The sequence below is a fragment of the Octodon degus genome, unplaced genomic scaffold (assembly GCF_000260255.1).
Source record: "Octodon degus isolate 3935 unplaced genomic scaffold, OctDeg1.0 scaffold00048, whole genome shotgun sequence".
Classification (NCBI taxonomy): Eukaryota; Metazoa; Chordata; class Mammalia; order Rodentia; family Octodontidae; genus Octodon; species Octodon degus.
In genome coordinates this window covers 600,806-612,011 of record NW_004524624.1, presented here as the reverse complement: position 1 = coordinate 612,011, position 11,206 = coordinate 600,806, and the positions used below count along the sequence as shown (strand labels likewise).

Here is an 11,206-nt window from a genome sequence, read left to right as displayed (position 1 = left end):
GCTCTGAAATGTTGTATCTCTCTTTCTTGGTTTCAAAGATCTTGCCCTCCTGGTGTCTGGGTTTCCACAGCTTCTTCTTGAAGTAAGCATCAGTGAGGTGTTTGGGGATTTTCATTTTGCTGATCTCAGTTTTTGTAGAGGTGGCAATGACAAATTTCTGGTGTGTTCTTCATAGAGGAACACGACTAAGGCTAAGAGGCCCAGTCACAAGTAACAAACCACTGGTCAACTGCTTCAGAAAGACCACTCTCTTGCCTCTGAGATGCCTGGTGAGGATGATCAAGATGGTGCTGAGTGTGATGCTAGCTCAGTTTCCTCACATGCTGACTGAAAGGTTTCTTGCCATAGCTCAAGAGCTTTCGGGGCACATCTTTAGTAATGTAGTATCTAGGCATTTTTTGAAGCTTACCTACCCGGACACCTCCATTCTTGTCCCCATCAACTGGTTTTGTGATTGTAGCAAGAACTTTCTTCTTTTTCTTCTCAACCTTTCATTTAGCAACTGTGCACTTTCTCTTGTACAAAGCCTTTCTGGAATACATAGCAAATTGGGAGTATCTACCAATTCCTCTAACCAGGACAGGATTTCAGCTGCAGTGGGGCTGCCCCTTCTTGGACTTTTTTGCCTTCACCTTACCCTTTTTACCAGTACTGCTGGCAGCAGGCTTCTTGGCTTCAGGTTTCTTCTCTTTAGTGTCTAGCTTCTCAGTATGTTTGCCCGCCATCTTGCAAGATGGGAAAGAGAATGCTAAATCTTTTTTTTTTTTTCCCCTCAATGCCTCTGACCAGGTCTTTATTCAAAATAAGCTGTCCAAATTTACGGTACTTGTATGGGATAGAGATTTTGACAGTTTATGCAGCAGGCTTCTTTTCTTCAGTAGGTTTCTCTTCTGCTGGTTTCTTGGGAGCTGTAGGCTTTTTCCCCAAAGGCTTCTTCACAGGTTTCTTGGGACCAGCAGCTTTCTTTCCTTTTTTCTCTTCCACAGGCTTCTTGCTGGTAACCTTCTCTTCCAGTTTGGCTGCCCGCGCAGCTGCTCTAGTCATACAGATCTTGTGATTCCTGGCCTGGCGAAGAATGGTGTTCTGATGCATGGTCTTTGCATATGGGTTCAGCTTCAGCATGATTCTCAGGTTCTTCAGAGGATTCTTCTTCAGGACTCTATGATGAATCTTCTTGCGTGGTGCTCGGAGGGCTCTTTGGATCTCTGGACTCTTCAAGATTGTGCTCAGATCTGTATTGATCATCTTGTGCATAGGCAGGTTATAGTGACTCTTGAGGGTAGCAGCTTTTCACCAAGTGCCATACAGCTCATCTAACTTCCAGAAAGCACTTTCAGTCCAAAAGCAGAAATGCCCCACGTGCCCACCAGGAGCAAGTTTCAAAATATTCAGTTTGCTTACATTGAGCAGAGTAATGCCTGGGATATTTCTGAAGGCCTTGATGATGCCATTGTCTTCATTATAGATGATGCAAGGTCCCTTGTGCTGGATGCGATGGCGGTTTCTCATCTTGCCCTTGCCAGCCCTCATTCGCTGAGAGGTGTAGACCTTTTTGATATCATTCCAGGCCTTAAGTTTCTTCAGGAGAAAAACTGCCTCCTTAGTCTTCTTATAACCTTCAACTTTATCTTCCACCACCAAAAGAAGTTCTGGAACTTCCTCAATTCGATGACTTTTGGACATGACCAGAGCTAGCAAGGCCGAGGCAGCCAAGGCCGAGCAGATGGCATACCACTTCTGGGCTGTGTTGACTCTGTGGTGCCAATGGCACCAGGTTTTGGTTGGTGCAAATGTGTGGCCTCCCTGACACATATTGCCAAAGGCACCCTGGCCAGAATGGTGGGTTCCACCACCACGAACTCTGGGAATTCGAGCCACGGCTCTGCCAGTCTCCCAAGACTCAGCATTGGTCTGATGATCTGCTAGTTTGCTGACAGCGTATGGCTGTCTGTTGTTTTTCCACAAGTTTGTGTGAACAAAAATTCACAATATCTGGTCAAATGGGAGTCTTGACCACAGTAGGCAAGGTGACATTTTTGCCAGATGACTCCCCCTTTTCAGGGTACACGGATATCAGGGGACGAGCACAAGCCATGGCGGGGAGAGGAGAAGGCCACACTGTTGCCTAAATCTTTTATTTATTTATTTGATATAGGGTCTCACTATGTCTCAGACTCATAGTGATCCTCCTGTCTCAGCCTCCCCACTGCTGAAATTACAGGCATGTACCACCAAGTCCAGTTCCCTGGGAAGCACTGTGGACCCTCATGGCATGGGGTCCTGGGAATTAAATCCAGGTCCTTCAGCTTGCCAGGTAGGTACTTACACCACTAAGCTATCTCCTCAGCCCCATCCCCAATATCTTATTTAGAACATTTTTTATCACCCCCTTAAAGAAAGCCATATTCATTAATAGCTGTTTTCATCCCCTGACCAACCTGCCAATCACAAATCCACTTTGTATCACTATAGATTTGTCCATTCTAGACATTTATTATAAATAGAATAAAACAGTATGTGGATCTATATCCTGGATTTTTCACTCAGCCTATTTTAAGGTTCATCCATTTTTTAGTATAAATATATTTCTTTTCATTGCAAAATAAGATCCCATTGTATCAGCATACCACATTTGTTTATCCACTTCTCAGTTGGAGATTTGAGTTGTTCCTACTTTGTTGTTATTATGAATGTTTCTATGAATATTCTGGTGCAAGTTTCTATGTAGGCACATTTTCAATTCTCTTGAGTGTATGCATCTAGAAGAATTTCTTGGTGATGGGGTAACTCTATGCTTAGCATTTACAATCAAATTGTTTTCCAAAATGGCTGTGCCATTCCAGATTTCCATAAGCAATGTATGAGGATCTCGATTCTCCAAAGCCTTGTCCATACTTAATCCCATTTTTATTACAGCCATGTGGCTTTGGTTTGTATTATACTAAAGATTGGTAATACTGAATTTTTTTTCATGTGCTTATTGGCTATTTGTATATCTTTTCTGAAGAAAAGTCTATTCAGATTCTTTACTGTTTTTTCCCCAGTGTTGGACACTGAATCCAGGGCTTGCTGCACACTAGGCAAGTGCTTTATCACCAAGCCATATCCTTGCCACAACACTTTCAGAGGGGTTGTCTTTTATCATTGAATTTTAAGAACTATTTATGTTTTCTGGAGACTAGGACCTTATCATATATAAAATTGCAAGTATTTTTTTTTTCCCATTCCATGAATTGTCTTCTCCTTTTAGTAGTCCTCTGAAGCATAAAAGTGTTAAGTATTAGCTGGGCATATTGTCACATGCCTATAGTTCCAGCACTCAGGAGGCTGAGGCAGGAGGATCTTTATGAATTTGAGGCCAGCCTCAGCTACACAGTGGATGCAAGACCAGATTGAAATATATAACAAGAACCTGTCTCAAAAAAAGTTACATTTACTGAGTTTAATCCCTGGTACTGCAAAAAAAAAAAAAAAAAGTTACATTTTGAAAAAGTCTAATGACTTATTTTTTCTTTTGTCACTTAGCTTTTGTTTTCTTATGATAAAGAAAAACACTATTGCCTAATGCCAGGTCACATAGATATACTCCAATGTGTTCTCATAATTTTATAGTTTATCTCATATCAAATAAATGGTCCATGATCAGTCTAGTAGGGGAAATTGACTTCTTGAAAATAAAGGTTCTCTTAGGAAACCTGAATTTTCTAGCAAAACTGATAGGAAAAAAGTCAAAATATTATGTGGTTTCATTTTGCCTTCCACAGGCCTTTTAAAATAAAAGAATGGACAAATAAAAGCTCCTTTTCCCAATTTAAAAATTGACAGGCCTTGGGAGTGAGGGCTACATGACTGTAACCTTCAGTTTTATAATGCTATATGGGTCTTTTGTTTCTTTTGGGGGGGCCTTTTATTGCTATGTATTCTGAATTATTCAAAATTAGGGATGAAATACATACATGCTGTCAGCCTCAGGAATCTTACCTGAAAGGAATCATAACATATATGACACCCAACCATATGCTCTGTGCAGTGCTGAGTCACATCATAACACAGATCAAGAGAGAGCTACTGGACACCCTCAGGCTCCCACCTACGGCCGCACTGGCTTATTATGCTCACTTGGAGAAGTCATTTCAAAAGTCCCACAAGACCTTAGTGCTCCTTCAAGAGTTTGGTCATTATTCTAGATTCCAGCCTACCTAATCTTTCAGTTTTTGTTTCTGTTTTTCCAGACCTGGTGATTGAACCTAGGACCTTCCTACTGAGCTATATCCCCAGCCTCTAATTTTATTTCATTTATTTTCCCTTTGAGATAGACTCCTGCTAAGGTACTAAGTTGTCCAGACTAGGCTTAAACTTTTACTTCCTCCAGCTTCCTTTTTCCTGCCTCAGCCCACAAGTGCTGAGACTACAGGCATGAACCACCACACCTGGCCTGATTCTGGCTTTCTAGTCTCAATTCTTTCTTGGTTTGTAATGTTTATCTGTCCATGAGCTTTGCTCTCTATCAGCAAATAAAAATGTATTTGGTAGTAAGACATATTATCAAATCTACTCAATATTTATGTTCTATGCAAATAAAGTTTGTAATCCTGATTACTGATTTAGGTACTTTTAAAAGTTAAGATTAGATGTTAAATATAAACTTCAAATTTACCTTTGGTACAGAACTAAATTTACCTTTGATATCTTTATTCTGCCATGTCCAAATCTCTAACCATATCCATGCCAGTGAGGTTTGTTCAACAGTGATTTTTATTCTATTTATGTATTTAATTTTATTTTTGCAGTACTAGGGATCAAACTTGGAACCTTGCAATTTCCAGGCAGGCACTTATGCCACTGAGCTCTGTCTCCAGCCCTCAATAGCAATTAAAAAAAAAATTAAAGGCATTGCTTCCCTCACTCTTAGAGCTTGAATATTCTCCATGTACTGAACACAATTATATATCTAGTGGGTGCGCAGCAAATTATGGACATTAGGTTAAGCTACATCATTTTGCTGCTGTTAGTAGCGCCAAGTAGAAAACATCAACAATTTTAAATAGTTCAACTTAATACTAAGTTCTACCAATTTGGAAAGTCATGTTTGAATTGCATGAGTAATGTCAATAGCATCTGGAATGGTTAAATGCTCTTCATTCACTTTTTAAAAACAAAAGTGGCAGCAGGAGCTTAGAGTGATTGGATTATTTCTTTTTGTTAAGTGTCCAGGATACTACAAGAAAAAAAGTAGACCTTCAAGAGATGTTGTCCTATTAAGTAGAAGAATCTAATTCTCGTTATTCATATTCATAAAGGAAACACCACAACCTGGTAATATTGCTTAAAAATCTTTGCACTGCTAACTGAATTAAAGTGCCAACAATAAATAATGAAAAATAAGCTTATAAGCCTCATCTACTAATTTATCCAAGTACCTATGACTTTATGGAAATGAATTTTCACAAGGGCTGAATATTCTCCTGAAGGTAATTTATGTTTCTGTCATGATCCAATAAATTCTAAGAATGAGAGAAACTACATTTGGTAGAGACCACATGAGCTCTGGTACATCTAATCTGTAAATTCTACTTTTAATTTATATCTTAAAAAAGAATAAATGAGCAAGTACAGGAATATGAAAGCCAGGGCTACATAAATATAATACATAATTCTATTACATCTGGATGCCCATCTCTTAATAAATGAACTCTATTATATGTGCTGGCTTTGTATCAAAGGGGTAAAGCAAAATGCCCCCCTCCTGGCAGACATGTGAAATCTGTCAATACAATGTTCAGCTCAACACACTGACTGATCTCACACACACGCATATTTTGAAAGCCAAGTTTTCGTTTGAATAGCATTGCTTTTTAATTTAAGCAAAGCAAAATGGAAATAACACCGGAACAGATGCAAAAGTATAGTGAAAAATGCCTCTTTGGACAAAGCTATTTTAATAAAAGCAACATTCTGAGCAGTCTCCTGATTCCTCCTTAGTATTCAACCAGCCAAATTAGATTCACTTCACTGGCTGTCTTCATGAGATTTCACAAACCTGGGCACTAAAAAAGGAAATAAAAGGTGAAGCTTTTCCTTAAAGCACGGTACTAGGTTTTGAAACAAATTTTCATATCAAATGAAGCAACTTGATTAAACCCACAATTCAAGATAATGATGAACTGATAGCTGGAACTCAGCTGCCTGATACACTTTAGCACATGAATTAAATTTTCTCCTAAATAACCCACTTAAAACAAACAAACAAACAAACAATCTTTAGACACTCCCTTTCAGGGAATTGACCATATGTGGAATGAATAGAATCTTGGGTCCACATGGGGCTTGGCTTACAATTTCTGAGCTTGCTGGAAAGCACGTTTATTGCATTATATCACAATGGCCACTAGTAAATTTATTTGAGCATGCGACATTCTATTGGGCATGTCTGCGTACTCAAAGGTACCATCACTAGAATGCATACAGGTGAACCAGCAGTTGTTCTCATGAGCGGTAATACCCAAAAAGGAATGATCATGGACAAATGCACTTCAAACAAGGAGACAAGTACTTGTGGTGAAGAGAGGGAAAGAGCTGTCATGATGTATGACGTAGATCTCCCTGAGCACATTCACAACTCTGCAGCAAAATGTTTTCCATAAAATCCTCATTCCACAAATAGAATTTAAAAATGGGATTGCAGCATATGGCCAAGTAAATTGAAAATTCGATCCACATGTCTTCAACAATACCAATGTAGTAGGCTAATGAAGATGCAAATCGGGAAAGGTATACTCTTAAATTGGCTACCTCAGAATACCCAGATGATTCCAGAGTTATTCTATGAATATCAAAAGAAAAAACATGATCAGGATAGAATTATAGATGTAAATACAGCATTCATACTTACAAACTAAAGATTTTACATCACATAGATCACAAGATGCATAGGGAGACCTAAGTGATTTATAACTCAAATAAGGGGAAAAGGAAGCAAATCAGCTATAAAAAAGAACAGGTCAGATGACTTCCAATTATTGATGATATACTGTATGAATTAGAGATAATTAAGTGTTGAGTTTGTTAGCTTGGCAGGAGATACAGGGTTTTTTTTTTTTTTTTTTTTTTTTTTTTTTTGTTTCAACTTAGTATTTATTCCTTTACTCAAACCTCTATAGTCAAAAAATGTATGGGCCCTTTGCTCATTTTGATAAAAGCTCAGGCCTTGAAGGTTTTATCTGTTAACAAATGCTTTCTGAACATTAACTGACCTTTTTGAAGCCCTGAAAGAAAAATCAGTACTGGGAAAGTACCAATTATATTTGCAGCCAGATCTTTTTTCTTTGTGTATTTGGTACAGGGTTTCACTACACAGCTCTGACTCGGTAGTGACCCTCCTGTTTTCAGCCTCCTCAGTGCTGGGATTAGTGTGCCACCACGCCATCTCGGTGGCCAGCCTGTGCTTGCCTAAGGAGGTGCTTAGACAGTTATCTCACTGCCTGACCCTTTACTTTTTAAGCCAGCAAACCCAGAATTTGGCACAGCAGTCCGAACCGGGATGAGAACATGGAAAGATTAAAAACCATGAACTTGCAGTGACATCAACTGACCTCAGGGCCAATACTTCCCCCTACGTAGCTACGGGGTTCAAAGTATCCTCAGCTATTTACTTAATGGCCACTTTACGAGTTTCCCACACTAGCATTTATATTTACAAACATTAAATTTACCCAGTATTCATTCAATATCCATGAACTTTAAAAGCCTAAACATCACTGCTGACTACTGTGCATCAAACACACAGTTTCATGGAGTCAAATCAGGAGTTTTTGGACATTTTCAGAAGAATCAGTTGTACAAGTGGGAATTCTGAATTTGAGAAAAGCTCTAACCTGTTCTACGTATAACTATAACACAAGGTTATCTGATTTTTAAGTTTGTATTTGCGAAACTTCAAAAAACCCAGCCACTTCAAACCAGCACAGTATTGCAGTACCCCGATAAAGCTGCAGGTTTCATTACATGGACCACACAGATTTACAGGGCTAGTTTTAGCATTTCTCTTTTAAAGCATTTATTTTACACCTATTATACCACATAGCATGTTTCAAACACTGACACATAACCCCCTAATAAGATAAAGCAAAGACAAGAAAGCTTATTTTATTAGAAACAAAGATACACCATTACTTACAGTCTTCAAACATTATTGCACTTTTAACTTCCATTTGACAAAACATTCATAAATCAGGAGACTACTTAACAAATAACATCTTTAAGTAGATGAACTGTCCTGAATTGTTTATTGGGTTATGGATTTTACAAATATCACTTACATTATTAGCGGTAACGGTGGAGCTGGAGAGTATTGTGCCTTCTCCAGGCTGCACGGTGAGAACCACCAATAGTGTGGTGGAGCTTGTGGCCCTTTCCAAGGCCACGACTCTTGTGGCCTGCAGATGTCAGCCCACACATCTTCCTGTGCTTGTGGACTGGTTTGGTGATCCATTGGGTGCCAGGATTTGTTCTAATGGTTTTGTGGAATGCATCAATAAGGATAACCTCAAAGAATTTGTATGAGGAATCTTCACCAACCCAGTACGAATTTAGAACTCTCAGAGCCCTACAGTGGTGTCCAGCTCGCTCCTCGGCAACAGACTGAAGGCTTCAGGAGAACTTCAGCGGGTTAATGCCATGATGGACAGGCTTGCCCCATGTTGCTCCTTCAGGAACTGGACATTTGCGGCCACCACGGCGCACATGAATCCTTTATATAACACACCCTTGCTTGGCCTTGTATCCCAGTCTGCGAGCTTTGGCTGCAGCGCGGGGAGAGGAGCCCTGTGGAGCACGGAGAACTGGCGGTACTGCCAGCAGCGGACCCGCAGCAGAAAGCGCATCACGTAGGACTGCTTTTTCCTCCATAGCTCCTGGATGTACTTGTACGCGCCGATCTTGGCTTACCTGATGGCTGCCGCCAGACAAAAAGGCAGGAGCTACAGTTTGAATGCCTCCATTTTTTCAAGCACTCTATTGCACACAACTATGCCTCACTGTTAGCTCAGAGAGATGAAGTGATTTCCCCAAGTCACAAAGCTAGTAAGTGCCTAGGAACATAAACTCCAAGTCTGACTAACTGCAGATCTTATTATTATTATTTTTTTTTACATGAGAGTTTACCACAGCAGTTTCGTTTTGTTTTTGTGTGTTCTTGAGGTAGTAGAGATTGAACCCAGAACCACTCTGCCACAGAACCACATCCCAGCCCTTGTTATTTCTTCTTTGCAAACAGGGTCTTACTGAATTGTCCAGGCTAACATGAAATTGTCCAGGCCCTTCATGCTGAACTGCATGTGAGTGCACCTGTACCTGGAAGCAAGACAGAGCTTTTGTTTTACTTTTGCTTTGCCTTGTCTTGGGGCTAGAGGTTGAATCCAAGGCCTTACACTGAGCTACAGCCCCAGTTCTTTTTTATTTTTTGAGACAGGGTCTTGCTAACTCAGTGCCTTACCAGGATAGTTTCAAACTTTTGATCCCTCTGTGTCAGCCTCCCAGAGCACTAGGATCACACTTGGCCCAGCGCAGTCTTTCATAATCCCCATTGGGGTTACAATCATTTTTCTGAAATTGACAGATTTATACTTCAAACCACTTATTGAAAATGAAAAGTTTATACCACCTTTACTAATATAAGCTAACTGTCAGTTTCCATAAACAGAGAGCAACTAAAATAGTGAGTACACAATGTGGCCTAGCAGAGCTAAGATCCTGGGCCCTGCCTTGCCCTCACACCAAGGGCTCTGGTAGGCAGTTAGGGAGGTATCTGAGACTTTTTGCACCCAAGTGAGGCCTTTCTTCTGTTCTCAACAGATGGGTCAAAGGAGAATTAAAAAGGGAATTCTATTCCTGTTGTGAAATACAGTCTAACATAACACCATTGTGTGTGCCACCTGTATTCACTGTGTCTACCACCCGCTACATCAGCTGCTGTGCTTTGTGAAAGCCAGATCCACTGTATGAGCATTTTTCCCCCCTGTACTGGGGATTGACCCTAAGACTTTTATACAGAACTACTCCCATGGCTCATTTCCCTTCCTTTCCCCTCCTCTCCCCTCTCCTCCCGTCCATCTCCCCTCCTCTTCCTGGCAAGGTTTTCTAGAGAGCTGTGATTACAGGAATGCACCACCAGGCCAGGCTCTAGTTGAGCATTTTTTAGGTGTGTACAAGCAAAGAAAGATAGCAGAAAAATAAATGCATTTTTTACAAAAATCAAAATTCAATTTGACAGAAACTAGATGTATATGTCTGTGTAAGATTCAGTTAGATTTTATGTGTAACAAATCTGAAACCAACTTAAAATTAAGCATAGATCTAAATACTTTTTAAAAAAATTAGATTTCACAGGGTAATGTGATTTCAGAGTGATTTGATTTCACAGAATAATCAATTTCATTATGGCCTTTTCATACATGTATATAACATTTTTTGATCATATCCATCTCCTACCATCCTCTTGCCCTCCCCACCCCCACACCTGATCTCCCTACTTTTCTCTTATGGTTCTGTCTCTCTCATCAAACTCAGGATCTTGCATTTGCCAGGCAGGTACTTGTGCTGCTGAGCTATATCCCCAGCCCTTCTTTCTTTTTTTAGGTCATTGTTCTTTGCTGTTTCTTTTCCTTCAACTTGTCTAGAGAAAACATGTGATACTCATCTTTCTCAATCTAGCCTATTTTGTTTAACTTGAGGATCTCTAATTGCATGAATTTTCCCACAAATGACATGATTCCATCCTTCCTTGTGACTAAATAATACTTCATGGTGTCTATACACCACACTTTCTTTATCTATTCATCAGCTATGTTGATTCTATAACTCAGCTATTGTGAACTGCGCAATGATAAATATGAGTATACAGGTATCCCTATATTATGTGCTGGCTTTGATTCCTTCAAGAATATACTCAGGAATGATATAGTTGGATCATATGGTAATTTTACTTTTAGTGTTCTGAGGAACTTCCATACTGAACCCCATTAGCTGTACTGGATTACATTCCCAAACACTCCTATAAGAGCCTGATGTCCAACAGCCTTCAAACATGTTGGTTTAGGACCTACTGGATATTGCTTGCTAAGCTCTCTGACTAAACCATAATAACAGGGCACCATGCCCATCTTACCAAATTCTGTCTTGGAAACAATAAACTGAAAGTTCCACACAC

The 11,206-nt window shown here is 39.8% G+C and overlaps 1 protein-coding gene and 2 pseudogenes across 1 annotated transcript in view; all 3 read right to left on the bottom strand.

Moving 5' to 3' along the window:
• The window catches only part of Mcc (mutated in colorectal cancers), a 592,098-nt gene that overhangs the window by 330,290 nt on the left and 250,602 nt on the right, over positions 1-11,206 (bottom strand). The gene's annotated exons all lie outside the window — the stretch shown is intronic.
• LOC101588083 lies at positions 772-2,111 on the bottom strand (annotated as a pseudogene).
• Positions 8,323-11,206, bottom strand: part of LOC105742337 — a 36,037-nt pseudogene continuing 33,153 nt past the window's right edge.